Below are 15,637 nucleotides of genomic sequence, written 5' to 3'. Positions count from 1 at the left end.
GGGGACGCGATGGTTATTTCTATTCCAAAATAATACGTGTTAGACAAGAGAGATAATGTTGAGGACCAAGGAATTTTGCACTGACCCAAAAGAGGGGTGGGTTGGGGGGGGGGGAGGTCGTACTTCCAAAGGCTGGTGACAAAGCAGAGCGAATCGATGACTTTTTATTTCACTTTTGGAAAGTGATCACAATAATACTTTTTTTTCTTTTCAAAAACGGTATTAATGTACAGCGAAACGATGGCGGGGTGGAGGGAGGGCAAAGGAGAACGATGGAAAGAGAATGTTTGGGATCTTCTTACAGGAAATGCTTTAATTTTTGTTTTCATCACCAAAAGGGAGAAAAAGTCGGGGAGGGAGATGGAAATGATGCATGCATGCCCTGGAAAAGAAAAAAAAAGAAAAGAAAAGAAAAGAAGGGAAATCTTGGAAAGATTCAATGATCAGGTCTCGGGAGGATGGATGGACGTGTTATTTGTTAGTTAATTTATTTATTTATTGACTTCTCGATTTATTTATGGTTTAATAATTTATTATGCGTGTCGAATGAGATATCTATATATATCTATATATATCTATATTTTGGGTTGGTCCTTTTCGTGTGTACCATTCATTGTTTGCAGAGCAAACGTTCTATGCATTCGAAACTGAGCACTACAAAAAGAAAAAGACAAAAAATATAATAATAAGACTTAGACTAGTTTCCGACAATGTTTTCTTCCATTCCACCCCCTTCTGTTTGTTTCTTTCTTTCTTGGAGAAGGATGGATGTGATTGTAACACAGTCGGCTGCCTGTTTCCCCCCCCCCCCCCCCACACACACACCGAAAACACACATAATGCACAGAGACACGAAAATACACATAAATACAGACACAGAAACACACCTAAGTCCTTGTTCACGTTGCTTGTATTTAGATTTTTTAACCAACAGAGACGACAACAAAAAAACTGATTAAAAAAAGGAAAAAAAGATGTTTGTAAATATTTTCTTTAATGCACAGAAGGGGCAAATCATGGCTAGGAAGGAAGAGCCCACAGGCCACCCAAGTGTCTGCCTGGATGTATCTGATCCATGTCCGTGTGCTGAGCTTTCTCCTTGGTTTGGTCTTCTTGGATGTCTTTGGGGCTTCTTTTTCTCTCCACCTTTTCATCCCCATCGGCAGTATCTCTGTATGCCAAACAGTACAGCAGGGAGATGTGTACGAATAAAACAAACCTGGGAAAACAAAACAAAACGAAACAAGTGATTACGATTCCTCGTTGTTTCTTTACGAAGGGCTTCCTTTTCTCATCCTCCCCCCTTTACCCGACACACAGCTGCTAAAAAAAAAATTTAATTAGGAAAAGAGAAGGAAAAGAGAGAGAGAAGAATGAGAGACAGAGTCTACCAAAAAAAACAACAACCCACAATTTTTAACAAATCGAGAGTTGTATTTTTCTGCAAGGTTCAGAACTCCTGACGATAAGAGAGCTCTTCTGTGGAAGTGGATGCTCTGAATAAAATGAACTCTATATATTCGCCGAGTGTGTTTCTTGACCTTTCTTCGGTGTCAGTGCAGAAAAAAAACCCAGGTTTGGAAAAGGCCAAAAATGAAAATGGATCTCTTAAAAATATGGTTTCTTTCTTGAGGATTTTCTGTTTCCCTTTGTGTTTTGTTTGCAAAAGTTTGCTGATAGGATTGCGACTCATCATCCGCAAAAATATCTGTAAGCGAACCAAGTTAGAGTAGCTCTCTCGGCTGATATATATATTGCACCTGATGTAACATAAATGGACAAGTTATTTTTATTTTTGGTTAATAAATATGAAAATCACAAAAAAACCCGGAGCTCTCCGGATGTTGTTCTGTGGAGTTGGTCGCCAGCAGTTCTTTCTCTTCAAGGGGAGGGGAGGGAAGGGGGCCGGGGCCAGCGGCAGTTGGGCTGGATCCATACTGCCATATAATGCGGTTGGAACTGCATTATACGGTCAATGTAGACCAGTGGTTCCCCTGGTCCGCAAGAACTAAAATATGGTCTTAGTACTACGGATAATAACACAACCCAACAAAAATGTTTCTTGGTGTCTTCATTTTTAGGTCTGTTCCTGGGGTTATTTGGGGTGCTGATTTAGAAAGTTGCATTGGATAGACCACATCAGCTCTAGATTATTAAATACAGTTTTCTGTCAAGCAGATGTAACTACTGGATGGCGTATGTTCTGTATCAGAAACTAAAGCTGATGTGGTCTATCCAATGCAATTTTCTGAATCAGCACCCCAAATAACCAACCTGACAAAAAACCGATTTGTAACCCTTTTGGTACTAATGTTGGAGAGTGTTCCCTGGTCAAGTGGTCCCTGGTCAAAAAAGATTGGGAACCACTGATGTAAACGGTATAATGTAGATCAAACTGCATTATATGAGCTTTCAGCTGATCTTGGGGGTGGTTTTCGCCCAGATTTCTCTCTTCGAAAATAAGTCTGGACAAAGGTTCTCCAAAATGTCCAGGAAAATAGATATACCTTTCTAGCTTCGGTCTGAAACAGAACTAGGTCTATGAAGTTCATTTGGGAGCAAATATTGTGAGGCTGTGGCTGTTGGGGCTCATTTGAACTGGAAGAGTATTCAAATAGGCGAACCTGACTTTGGGGTGCTTCCAAAGTGAGTAAAGCAATGTGTTGTCGAAAGCTTTCCGGGATGTTGCAGAAGCATTCTCTCCTGACGTTTCGCCCACATCTATGGCAGGCATCCTCAGAGGTTGTGAGGTGTTGGAAACTAGTCAAATGGGGTTTATATCTCTGTGGAAGGTCCAGGGTGGGAAAAAACTCTTGTCTGTTGGAAGCAGGTGTGAATGTTTTGATTGGCCACCTTGATTAGAATAGAATTTCAGCTTCAATTTCTGGCTGCTTCCTGCCTGGGTGGAATCCTGCGTTGGGAGGTGTTAGCTGGCCCTGATTGATTCACGTGTGGAATTCCCATTTTCTGACTGTTGTTCTTTATTTACTGTTCTGATTTTAGAGCTTGTTAATACTAGTAGACAGATTTTGTTCATTTTCATGGTTTCCTCCTTTCTGTTGAAATTGTCCACATGCTTGTGAATTTCAATGGATTCTCTGTGCAGTCTGATGTGGTGGTTGCTAAAGTGGTCCAGCATTTCTGTGTTCTCAAACAAAAAAGAGTTTTTCCTCCCACCCTGGACATTCCTCAGATATGTAAACCCCACTTGACTAGTTTCCAACAGATCTCGCAACCTCAGAGGATACCTGCCATAGATGCAGGTGAAACGTCAGGAGAGAATGCTTCTGGAACATGCCCATACAGCCCGGAAAACCCACAGCCACCCAGTGATTCCGGTCATGAAAGCCTTCCACAACACAAGGCGAACCTGACTTTGGGGTGCTTCCAAACTGCGCCAAGAAACATGGCTTCCAAGGTGGGATCTTTTTACTTCTTTGGTGACTTCTCTTTTTAGCGCATTTCGTTTCATTTTGGCCGCAAAGCTGTGACTCAAAAGGCTTGGTAAACTAAAACTAACAGTCCTCAAAGGCTGTGATTTAAAAAAATTAAACCTCCATCCACAAATTGCAAAAGGAGTTTGCAATCCTATCTCCATTTGCTTGAAGTGCGAAATGGGGCTTATTTCTGAGTAGAGATGCACATGATTGCACTTTAAATATTTTTTTCCTTTAAATTTTTTTTTTAAAAAAAATTCTAAAAAAAAAGTACAATTATTTCACCGAAATTAGATTTGTTTCTTGTGTCATGAACTCGAAATGTCTTCTGACTTTTTGAATAAATTGATTTGTTTTTAAAAGAGAGACGATTTTATACACGGGTTCTGTCGGATCTCATGATTCTGAGTAACCGGGAATGACCACATAAAATGGATATCTAGTCGTATCTTTTATTTTCACTATCCAATTCAAATGTGTGATAGGTCACCATCGACAAATACTCGAGAAAAGGAGCCCTGCAGGATTTCCATTGTGTTGATAATACTGTTGATAATTAGGGGGAAAGCATGTTTGAGATGTAACTATCAAAACTTTGCGCTGTTTCCAGATCTACTATTAATGAGAAATGGTTAAGAAGTAATCCTTTTCTGTGTAGTGTTGGGGGAAAATAGAAGGAGCTTTCGTGTATGCATTCTTAAGACAAATGAAGGCGCTACCCATAAGGATCAACAAGCAAAATGGTTCAGAGAAAATAAAGTAGCCCTCACCTATTCGGAAGTAAGATTTGTTAGACTCATTGGGATCCAGTCTGAAATAACTACACACAAGACCGCAGTAACTGGATCCTAAACGCAAACGCTGGTTATAAACTGCCATGCATGATGGATTATATGAACTTGCACTATATAGGGTTGCTGCGAGTTTTCCGGGCTTTATGGCCATGTTCCAGAAGCATTCTTTCCTGACGTTTCGCCTGCATCTATGGCAGGCATCCTCAGAGGTAATGAGGTGTGCTGGAAACTAGTCACGTGGGGTTTATAAATCTGCGGAATGTCCAGGGTGGTAGAAAGAACTCTTGTCTGTTTAAGGCAGGTTTTAATGTTGCAATTGGCCACCTTGATTAGCATTGAATAGGCCTTCAGCTTCAAGGTCTGGCTGCTTACTGCCTGGGGGAATCCTTTGTTGGGAGGTGTTAGCTGGCCCTGATTGATTCATGTCTGGAATTCCTCTGTCAGTACAGAACTACCAAAGCTGGGGAGAATGGTCGGTGGTGTATTATTTCCAAACTGATATTGCTTCCATTCGAAATAGTTTCTTTAAAAGTTGCTTGTGTTGGAATTTACTGGCACTTGTCCTCCAAAGGTGGCTTAGGCCCCTTCTATCTTGTCAGATGAAATCCAGATTATCTGAATCGAACTGGATAATATGAGCCTACCCTGTCATATAATCTAGTTCAAAGATGATAATCTGGATTTTATCTGGAGGTGTAGATGTGTTCTAAAAGCGCAGGGAGGGGGATGCCTGTCCATGTCTTCATCCTTAGGATTTTAATACTCTCCGTCCCCATCTACACTGACCATTTACTGTAGTTTCAAACTGTTGAGTTTCATCCCTGGGCTGCACAAGTTTCTTGCGTCATTAAGTTTCCAGTCCTCAATGAGTCGCTAGTCTAGAGACAGGGACAAGCTGAGGAAGTGTTTCCCCCACTTCCCTATGCACGTTTCTCTTTGTCTTTATTCTTCACTGCTAGGCACTGTCACCTTCTCTTTGATGACTTAGTAATGGGATTTCTATGAAGGAACTTCCTTTTCCATTTAAACCGTCCTGTGTTGGCCATGTGGTCTCCACCTTTTGTAAAGGGTCTCTTCTGCCTTTCCTTTCTCCCTGTGAGGATGCACATTTTTCCTCTCTAGGCAAAATGTAGTTTCATGGATGTTACTTTTTCACCTCTTTAGTTCGCTCCTAGATCTTTTCTATCAAGAATGTATTTCTTTTTTACTTCAATAAATATTTTTGAACTTAAAGTTCTGACTGCACTCCTAAACCGTCCTGAAGAATGAAACCTTATCCTATTAGGAATATATTCATAACCTGTTAGATTATGATACCAATATGGTTAGATATTGGTGCAGAGTAGCAAAAACGCAGAAGACTAGGGGTTTATGTGAGCAGAGGTGAGAAAAGAAAAATAGCCAGCCTCCCTTTCCCTTTAAAGAGTCATGTGCATAAAATAAGCATCAGAGACATCAAAAGTAAAATGGTAAAAATATGTTTACTCACAATCTTGTATGATTTTTTTTGTTTTTTGTTTGTTTGTTTTTTTCGTGTCAGGAGCAACCGGAGTTGCTTCTGGAGTGAGAGAATTGGCCGTCTGCAAGGACGTTGCCCAGGGGATGCCCGGATGTTTTGATGTTTTACCATCCTTGTGGGAGGCATCTCTCATGTCCCCGCATGATGATGGTCATACAGGCAAAAACATATTAGTTCAAAAAGAATACAGTTCAGGATACTACATATCTCTTAACAAAAAAGTAACATCAGCATGACATGGCAGGAAGAGCATGAAAAGCCAAAGAAAGCCAAAGAGAACAAAATAAATTATCTCCTTTTATGCCCCAAATTCTAAAGGTATATGTTACTTCCTGTAAGTCTCCAGGAAGTATACTCCCATTTCCCACATTTCCCATTTCCCTAAAATGGTGCCATCAACTCTGGAATGCAGCTTTGGCTTCAGGTTACTAAGCAACAAACAAAACTAACTACATAAACCATCCCACATTGGAAATGCATGCATGATTGCTTAGATAAGCCAGCATATCCTAGCTCACCACAACCTAAGTTTCTGCGTGTGATGAAGTTTACTTCTGGTACTCTGCTGTATTTATGATGGAATCACCCCAACTGAGGATTATTTTTGAGCCTGACAGCTCAGATTCCCCAACACATAGTCCTGGAACCAGTTTGAGGCCCAAATGGTGATGACACAACCCATACAGCACTGGTGCGTGTTAAGGGTTTTCTTTTGTGTTTGTTGTGTCTGGATCCCGCAGTTTGAAGTTGAGCCTCCGGTGGCCTAGGGGATAAAAGCCTCATGACTTGAAGGTTGGGTTGCTGACCTGAAAGCTGCCAGGTTCGAATCCCACCAGGTGAGAGTGTGGATGAGCTCCCTCTATCAGCTCCAGGTCCATGCGGGGACATAAGAGAAGCCTCCCACAAGGATGGTAAAACATCAAAACATCCGGGCGTCCCCTAGGCAACGTCCTTGCAGATGGCCAATTCTCTCACTCCAGAAGCAACTCCGGTTGCTCCTGACACAAAAAAAAAGTTTGAAGTTGGCTTGGAACTGCATTCAGTGGGTAAGTGGGGTCTTAGTGAGAGTAGGAGCGCATTCGGAGTAACTCTCCCTGGGACTGTGCAGATCAAATAGGCTCCTGCCCTCTTTCTGGGCTCAGTGACCAAACCCTGGCTCTTCACCCGGAGCCTGCAAAGCCTCCCGGAAGTCAGAGCCACTCCGTCAATGGTACTAGTTTTGCTCCGAGGCCTGAAAGAGTCGGGTGCCCCGTTGCCCCGGGTTAAGGGCGTTGAGACCCACCTCCAGGCCAGGGCAGCTTCCTCCGGTGCCTCCTCCTTGGCCAGTCCCACCCCATCCCCACCGCCAGCCTGTCCTTGCTCCCGCGTCCCCCTCAGACTTGTGGAATGTCTGTTTAACACTTGTTCTGAAATTGCTTTCAACTTAGATTAGACCGTCATAAATGAATAATAGACAGACCCGACTGCGGGGCTTGGTATTGATTTTCTTCCCCTCCCTTTCTTCTTTCCCCCCTCCCTCCTTCTCGGCTTCTCTCCTTCCATTCTCGCCGAATCCGGTCCTAGTTCAACAAGTCAAAAGGTTCCCCCTTCAAGGAATCAGAAAAGGCCCCCAAATCCTAACTACATCACTGGCCAATGCATATTTTGGTGCTCTGTTTCTAGGTATATTTGATCTGCTGATTTCAGGAATGGCACCAGTTTCCCCTTCTCAGCTCCAGTTTCTGCGATACAGAACATATGCCACCTACCAGTCGCCATCTGCTCGCCCATAGAAAACAAGAACAACCCTATCTAAGAAACCAGAACCGATACAATTTTCTGAATTAATGCCCCAAAGAACCCACTAAACTATTGGAAAATAACTGCACCCAGTCTCTGGGCACATATCCTTTTGGTAAATGAATATGTGGAGACCACCTTTGAAAACCACTAGTAGAGAAAAGCATGATCTTGTTAGAATTCAACTCTTTGAACTAGTGATATTAATAAGCATTCATGTAATGGCACACAGGTAACTCAGCTGTTAAACTGAAGAACCATGTCTTTAAACTGCCAAGGACAAAGACATGCCACTACTAAAATATATTTGGTTAGCAAAGGATGGTTGTTTCTTTGCAGTTGACATTGCAGTTGTAATTGCCCAAAACATATACACTCCCTTGAAACCTCTTGGTTTAAAATATACACTAAGAGATTAAAAAACAAAAACAAAGTCTTCTTTGAAAAATAACATACCTTGTTTACTCATAAACATCTTGTATTAATTCACCATACAGGCACATTTCGTATTAAAGTTTAGTTATAGATAGGATGAAGCGTCTCTGTGTTGAGTACACAGGGTATCATTCTTAATCGATAGTCCATAATTTAGTATAGTTGTACTCACTGAAGTCCATAAACATACATGCATCCATTAAAGTCTCTAAACAGCAACATGCATTCACCTCCAATGGGGTCTGGACATGACACATACGCCTGAATTCATTGAAGACCAAACGCACTCTTAGTGAATACAAAATGGAGTCTTGAGTCTGAACATGCTCAGTACAATCACATGTCTATAACCCCTCCCACACCAAAGAGGTCAGTCAAACTGGCAAATCAACATACACATAGAATACAGGTTAACAAATACATATATATATCAGAAAACAAATAGTGAGTGGCTTGGGAGGTTGCTATTTCCAACATAAACAGGCCTAAAAAACAAAACGCCAATATTTTTTGTAGGTCTGTGAATTGTATTCCTTACCCCCACTTTCCCTCCCTGACCCAAAAGAAAATAATATTCAATGATCATAATAGGAGACACTTCCCGGTTGTTCCAGGCGATTTCATCTTCCTCCAGTGCTCCAAAGCGCCCTCTTCCTATTTTCCCAGCTTAGCACATTTCTTCATGTCTTTTTTTTAATCACCTACTGCTTCCTTCCCCGCTTTACTCAAGGTGGGAAATCCTAATTGATTGTCTCCCCTTCTTCTCCAAATTACCGCAAATCTCCTCCAACGCCTGGGGACCTGCTCCCACCTGCAAGAGACAGACCACAGAGGAGCGTTAATTAATCTGTGATTTCAAAGGTTGATACAATATTTGTGCTTTTTAAAGCCCCTGTCCTTCCTCCTCCTCCTCCGCCAGGACTCGAACTCGGGCCTCTTTGGGCGTGGAGCCAGGAGGACTTATGGGGAGGGGGGGGGGGGAGAGAGAGAGAGAGAGAGACGAGCCGGTCACGTGGCCGCCCTCCTCCCCCAAGAACCGGCTGCAAACACAATTACACTGCCGCCCTCTGCATAATTCATGGGCTGAGATTTGGAAAATTAATAAAATGAATTATAACAAGAGGCTAATTAAAAACTTTAGTAATTGTTGTCGAGACGGCTTGATGGGAGGCTTGCTGCAACAAGACCCTTTCGCCTCCTTTCCTCTCCCCTCCCTTTCCTGCTTCTCTCGATCCCTCCCCCCAAAAAAGTTCCTGTTGTTTTGTGGTTGTTGCTCCTGGGGAAGGAGGACCCAGGTAAGGAAAGTGACTCTTTGAGGACAAGAAGGTGGCAGGAATGGGCTGGATTCACATTCCTCCCCCCTACTAGATCTCCTCAAACCTTAAGATACATTGGATCTACACTGGCCATACACTGCACTTTGAACTGCATTATATGGTCAGTGTAGAACTACATCATGCAGTTGCATGATATGATTCTACACTGACTACACAATGCTGTTCAATGTGGTTCCGTGCAGTTCAAACTGCATGGTTTGGTTCAACACTGACTTTGTGTAAAGATACAGTTGTCCTATTACTAACTAATATACAGAATAGAACAATGGTAACAGACAAATTATAATCCTTACAGGCGCAGGATTATAATTTGTCTGTTACCATTGTTCTATTCTGTATATTAGTTAGTAATAGGACAACTGTATCTTTACACGTATTATAGATTTCTGTGTACTTTAGTGACTACACTGACTTTGCAATGCTGTTCATTGTGGTTCAGTGCAGTTCAAAGTGCATGATATGGTTCTACACTGACTTTGCAATGCTGTTCACTGTGGTTCAGTGCAGTTCCAGCTGCTTATATGGTTTCTGCATTGTCCATATAATGCAGTTCAGTGCAGTTCAAACTACATTATATGATCATTGACCACATCAATGGCTTCTATATGGTTCAATGTAGTTCAAACTATATATATATACACTGACCACATGATGCAGTTCAATGCAGTTTCAACACATACATGATTTCTACATTGACCATTTAATGCAGTTCAGTGCAGTTCAAACTACATTATATGATCACTGACCATATCATTTAGTTCTATGTGGTTCAATGCAGTTCAAACTGTATATATGGTTCTACATCAATGGTTCTCAACCTGTGGGTCTCCAGAGGTTTTGGTCTTCAACTCCCAGAAATCCTAACAGCTGGTAAACTGGCTGGGATTTCTGGGAGTTGTAAGCCAAAACATCTGTGGACCCACAGGTTGAAAACCACTGTTCTATACTGACCATATGAAGCAGTTCAATGCAGTTTCAACTGCATTATATAGTCAGTGTAGAACAAGCCTTAGTCTGTTTTGTTCCATTCTGCAACATACTCTACCTGTCCAGCTGCAGTGACAACTACCAGGTAGAGTAGACGCATTGCATTAATGGGATTGACATAAATCTTGTTCCCACTTCAGTGAAGAATTTGATAAGACTGTTCCGCTTAAAATCAGAGATTACAGAGTCAGAGGAAGCCACAAGAGTCATCCAGTCCAACCCCACTGCCACGCTTGAGATTTTGGCCTAAACCTGGTTCCAACCCATTGATTCTTCCTGTAGGAGTGGGATTTCTTCCCCAAAGAGGAGTGGGTAGGCAAGTGAAACTGGCCTCAAGCTTTCCAGAAATTAAACCACATCCAGAGAAGTGGCAAATCTCCTACATTGCAAGAAATCAAATGATTAGAATAGATATATTGACTTACAAGGAAATTGTTCTATATTCAGTGGATGTTAAGCTTTATAGTAAATATGTTATGTTATGTTATGTTATGCAGTCTGAATTGATTTCACTTCCTCCCTTCTCAAATCTAACCACACACCTATTGAAGTAGGCGATTGCCATTTAGGACCTTTCACACCACACAACTGTAACAATATTCACTTTTCAATCTATCTCATGGACTTCTGACACAGGCTGCCAAGGGAGAAGTATTTACAATGCTCACCCAGAGATCTCTAGCATTTAAAAGTCAAACTCCCGAATTCCCAACCGAAATTTGATTGGGTGAATGCAAGGATCAGAACTCCTAGCATTTCTGCCAGAGGGGAGAAAAATGTTGACTGGCAGAGTCTTACCCTTTTGTTCTTGCCTTTTAAAAAAAATCAGCAAGATCTCCCTAATAACTAGTGGATCTATTTTTATGCAAACAGACACCTCAGATCTTTCTCACCCCATAAAAGAGGCAGGTTTCCTTTGACCACATCTGTACTGGCCACTTAGGTCGGTGTAGAGGCGGATCAGTCCCACAGGGGGCGTCCCACACACAGCCCACTATATTGGACAGTGTAGATCCGGCCCTTGTGGAAGCTGGTGTCCCCCCTAAAGGAGAAACCTTTGCTTTGCAGGAGCTGTCCAAAGCTTTGGTGCTGATTCCACTTCACTGCAACGGGAGTGATTCCCCTTCCACAGCTTCCATTATATTCCTCCTGTTTGTTTCCACAGTGCAAAACAACAGCCAACAAAAAGATATCTTGTTAGGTCGCCTACTCACACCTTTCAATGGCTCTAAGTGAACACTAGTGGGCTTTTCTCCCTTCTGGGCTCCAGCTTTTGAGATACAGAACATATGCCATCTACCACTTACCATCTGCTCACCCATAGAAAACCATGATAACCATATCTAAGAATCTAGAGCTGATGCAGTCTATTCAATACAATGTTTTGAATCAGCACCCCAAATAATATTTTTGTTGTTGTTGGGGGTTGTTTCATTCATACATTTCCCCACACTTTGGGCTTGAACAGCCTCATTCCCTCCATTGTGTGTCCATTGTATGTGTTGACATTTCAAGAGAGGGCCAGCTCTGCTGGACAGGTTGTCAGGTTCCAGCTGACCCATCAAAGCCAAAATATCTAGACCTGTGCTTAAGTGTGGGGATAATTTTTTTAAATGGAAAATCAGGCAGATGAGATGGGAGGGAGTCTAAATCTGACCTCTGGATAGGAAAGCAGTTTTTTCAGGCCTGCAATTAGAACAGCAAAATTAGCATGCACGGTGCAGTCTTTGTTATGAAAGTATGTTTGATTTGGAGCAGAAGGCTTTGTACTCTATGTAGATTAACCCCAGCCAGACTTCACAAATTTAGAGGTCAAAATGCAGGCTAAGACATTTAGAGGAGGAAAGGTATAACTTTTCTAAACATGCATTACACCCAGAATCAGTGCTGGAGAATGTCTTTATTAGATCAGCCAAATATCAATAAAAAGACGGTAAATGACAGAACTTGGGATAAGGGTAGAAACAGAAAAGCCAGGATGATCTGGGGAACTATTTTTCTCTCTCTGCATCCCAAGTTCTGCAACTTCATTCCTAAAAAAGAGCCCTGGAGGCCTCAAAAGCTTACATTTTTAATGAGTAGTCAATTAATAGTACAGGTATACTTCACTTAATGAAGCAAATGTGTTTCTTTAACTTTGGTGCCATAGTCAGAAAGATATGAAAAGTCTGGGGATAGGTTTCTATCCCACAAAAAGAAGAAGAACTTGAATATGTCCCTGCAAACATTTTTGTCAGAACTAAAGATATGCAAATGTGAAATGACACAACTATGCCAGGTGAGCTTTGCATGAATACACAAGAATTTTCTAGAGATCATGTATTCCAAAATCCACCCAAGAATGATATTTTATTGCACCAGCTTTTATTTTTCTTATCATTTTCATTGTGGTGGCCAAATTTTGAGAGCTATGCTTTAAGAGACATATTTGAGGCTGCAGTAACCAGGCTTTATCTGCTATGCTCAGTAAGGGATTTGAGGTTGTTTATCTGGCTTGTTGCAAGAAAGTGCACATGGCAACAGAAGGATAAGTTTTTCCCAGCTCAAGCTTTGTGCATTGCATTGTTTACTAAAATACAGTACACTGCTGAAACCTGATACCAAAAGTTTGCCTTAGTCCAGTCTTCCTTCACCCCTTCCCATGATTATGCTACTTTGTAACCCCTTTAAAACCCTCTAACTTTTAAATTAGAAGATGAAGAGGGACTGAATAGTCATACAGAGACTTTATAAAAGGGTCCCTCTTTCTCAAAAGCTTTGTTAACTGTGACCTACCTATATTATGCAATAGTACTTGAAGATTTTACAATACTATATTTTTGCCTTACTGTTGAAATGTTTTAAATGTCCTACTTCACCACAACCAACGTCTTGGGCTTGGCTTATTGCCAAATCAATGAGTTTTATTAAGTAAGGTTATCATTATTGTAGGCCTGTTTTGTGTAGTGGGTGGATAATAACAATGGCCAAAAGCATACATACAGCATACTTTCCAATAGAGAAATACAATTCTAGGCTGCATCAATAGAAGTGTAATGTCTTGATCACAGAAAGTAGCAATCTCACTTTCTTCTGGCCTCACATAGAATACTGTGTCCAGTTCTGGGCACCATAGCTCAAGAAGAATATTATCAACCTGGAATGGGTCCAGATAAGGCAAACAAGATGGCTAGAGATCCAGAAACCAAGCTTTATGAAAAATGCCTTTTGAGAGGTGAGTATGTTTAGTTTGGGGCGGAAAAGACATCAAAGTGACCCATCTTTAAATATCTGACAGGGTGTCATGAAGAAGATGGAACCAGCTTCTTTTTGATACTTCAGAGGCTAAAACACAAACCAGTGGATTCAAAACACAAGAAAAGGGATTCCACATAAACACTAGGAAGAATGTCTTCCCTTTAAGAGCTGTTTGACAATAGGATAGGTTGTTTTAGGAGTAGTGGACTCTGTTCTTTTGAGGTCTTAAAACAGAGACAAAATGGGCATCTGTGAAGATTGCTTTAGTGGAATATATCATTGTTTCCTGCTTCTAAGAGATGATTAGATACTTTTGTACAGTGACAGATGAAGATATGAGCCAATTTTTGTTTGTTTATTTACTAAAAGGCTTAATGAGATCAGCAGGACAGACAGAGAGGAACTCTATCCCTCTGCAGACTAAACATCGAGCACTTTCCATCACTAAACAGTGAAGGGAGGTGATTCAATAGAATCTGAGGATGAGCAAGATGAGGACAGTGATCATGATGTAGTATTGGGACAGTGGGAGTGAGCTTTGCTTACATGTAAAAAATTTTGAAGGAAAGAGAAATACCAGTATATGTCAAGGATGGAGCAATTAGGTGCCTTTGTAGGGTTACTAGTTGTTTTGTGTCTTCAAATCATCTATGATTGATGATGACCCTAAGCAGAAACGATCACTGGGTTTTCATGGAATACTTTGTTCAGAGGAGGTTGGCCACTGTTTTCTTCTGAAGCTGAGCGAGTGTGACTTGCCCAAGGTCACTCAGTGGTTTTCAGTGACTGGGCAGGGACTTGAACTCAGTCCAATGCTCAAATGGATGCTTGCTCTATGGTAGAAATAATTATAACAATTGGCAGAATTGCTAGCATGGTGGTGTTAGAGTTGAACTGGGGGTGGGGGCATAAAGACTGAAAGACCTCATGCAACAGAAGGAGCACTGAATGGCAACCTCTTGAAAGAAAAGAAGACATTACCTGGGTTGCTGTGAGTTTTCCAGGTTGTATGGCCATGGTCCAGAGGCGTTCTCTCCAACATAATCTGGCCCAGCAGAATGTTGGATAAGCAAATACATTGGATAATAAGGAGGGATTAAGGAAAAGCCTATTAAACATCAAATTAGGTTATGATTTTACAAATTAAGCACCAAAACATCATGTTTTACAACAAATTTGATAGAAAAAGCAGTTCAATACACAGCAATGTTATGTAGTAATTACTGTATTTACGAATTTAGCACCAAAACATCACAATGTATTCAAAAGACTGACTACAAAAACATTGACTACTAAAAGGCAGACTGCGTTGGACAATCCAGAACTCTGGATAAGCAAATGTTGGATAAGTGAGACTCTACTGTATATCTGTGGAAAGTCCAAGGTGGGAGAAGGAACTCTTATCTGTTTGAGGCAAGTGTGAATGTTGCAATTGGCCACCTTGCCTATCATTGAATAGCCACACAGCTTCAAAGCCTGGCTGCTTCCTGCCTGGGTGAATCCTTTGTTGGGAGGTGTTACCTGGCCCTGATTGTTTCCTGTCTGGAATTCCCCCCTTTTTAGTGTTGTTTTTATTTATTGTCCTGCTTCTAGAGGTTTTTTTTAATACTGGTAGGCAGATTGTGTTCATTTTCATGGTTTCCTCCTTTCTGTTGAAATTGTCCACATGCTTGTGGATTTCAGTGGCTTCTCACCATGTAGTCTGGCATGGTGGTTATTAGAGTGGTCCAGCATTTCTGTGTTCTCAAATAATACGAGAATAGTAATAAGAGGTAATAAGACATTACCTCTCAAAGGGTTCCAAACTGTCACTGAAATAACTGAGCAGGGATAGTCTATTTATATTAGAATATTAAAATTTGTCTTAGTATTTACATGTTGTATAGGCAGATGTTTAATGGTTTTAAGGATTTTAATTTATAGTTATATCTCAGTGTTTAGCTATTGGGATTTTATTTTATTACATGTATGTTGGCATTGAATTTTTGCCATTAATATGCTGTAAACCGCCTTGAATTCCCCCAGGGGTGAGAAAGTCTATTAGGAATATATTCATAACCTGTTTAGGATTATGATACCAATATGGTCAGATATTGGTGCAGATTAACAAAA

General features: G+C 41.1%; 1 long non-coding RNA gene across 2 annotated transcripts in view; it reads right to left on the bottom strand.

Annotated features, from left to right (window-relative positions):
• Positions 1-810: 810 nt before the first annotated feature.
• The window catches only part of LOC103278298 (uncharacterized), a 288,708-nt gene continuing 273,881 nt past the window's right edge, over positions 811-15,637 (bottom strand). For both annotated transcript variants that reach the window (XR_505943.3, XR_010004373.1), the window contains exon 3: positions 811-8,775. This is a non-coding gene — a long non-coding RNA (uncharacterized LOC103278298). The remainder of the gene's footprint in view (positions 8,776-15,637) is intronic.

Source organism: Anolis carolinensis, chromosome 3 (assembly GCF_035594765.1).
Source record: "Anolis carolinensis isolate JA03-04 chromosome 3, rAnoCar3.1.pri, whole genome shotgun sequence".
Taxonomy (NCBI): domain Eukaryota; kingdom Metazoa; phylum Chordata; class Lepidosauria; order Squamata; family Dactyloidae; genus Anolis; species Anolis carolinensis.
The sequence above is the reverse complement of the archived record's forward strand: the minus strand, read 5'-3'. Positions and strand labels throughout refer to the sequence as shown.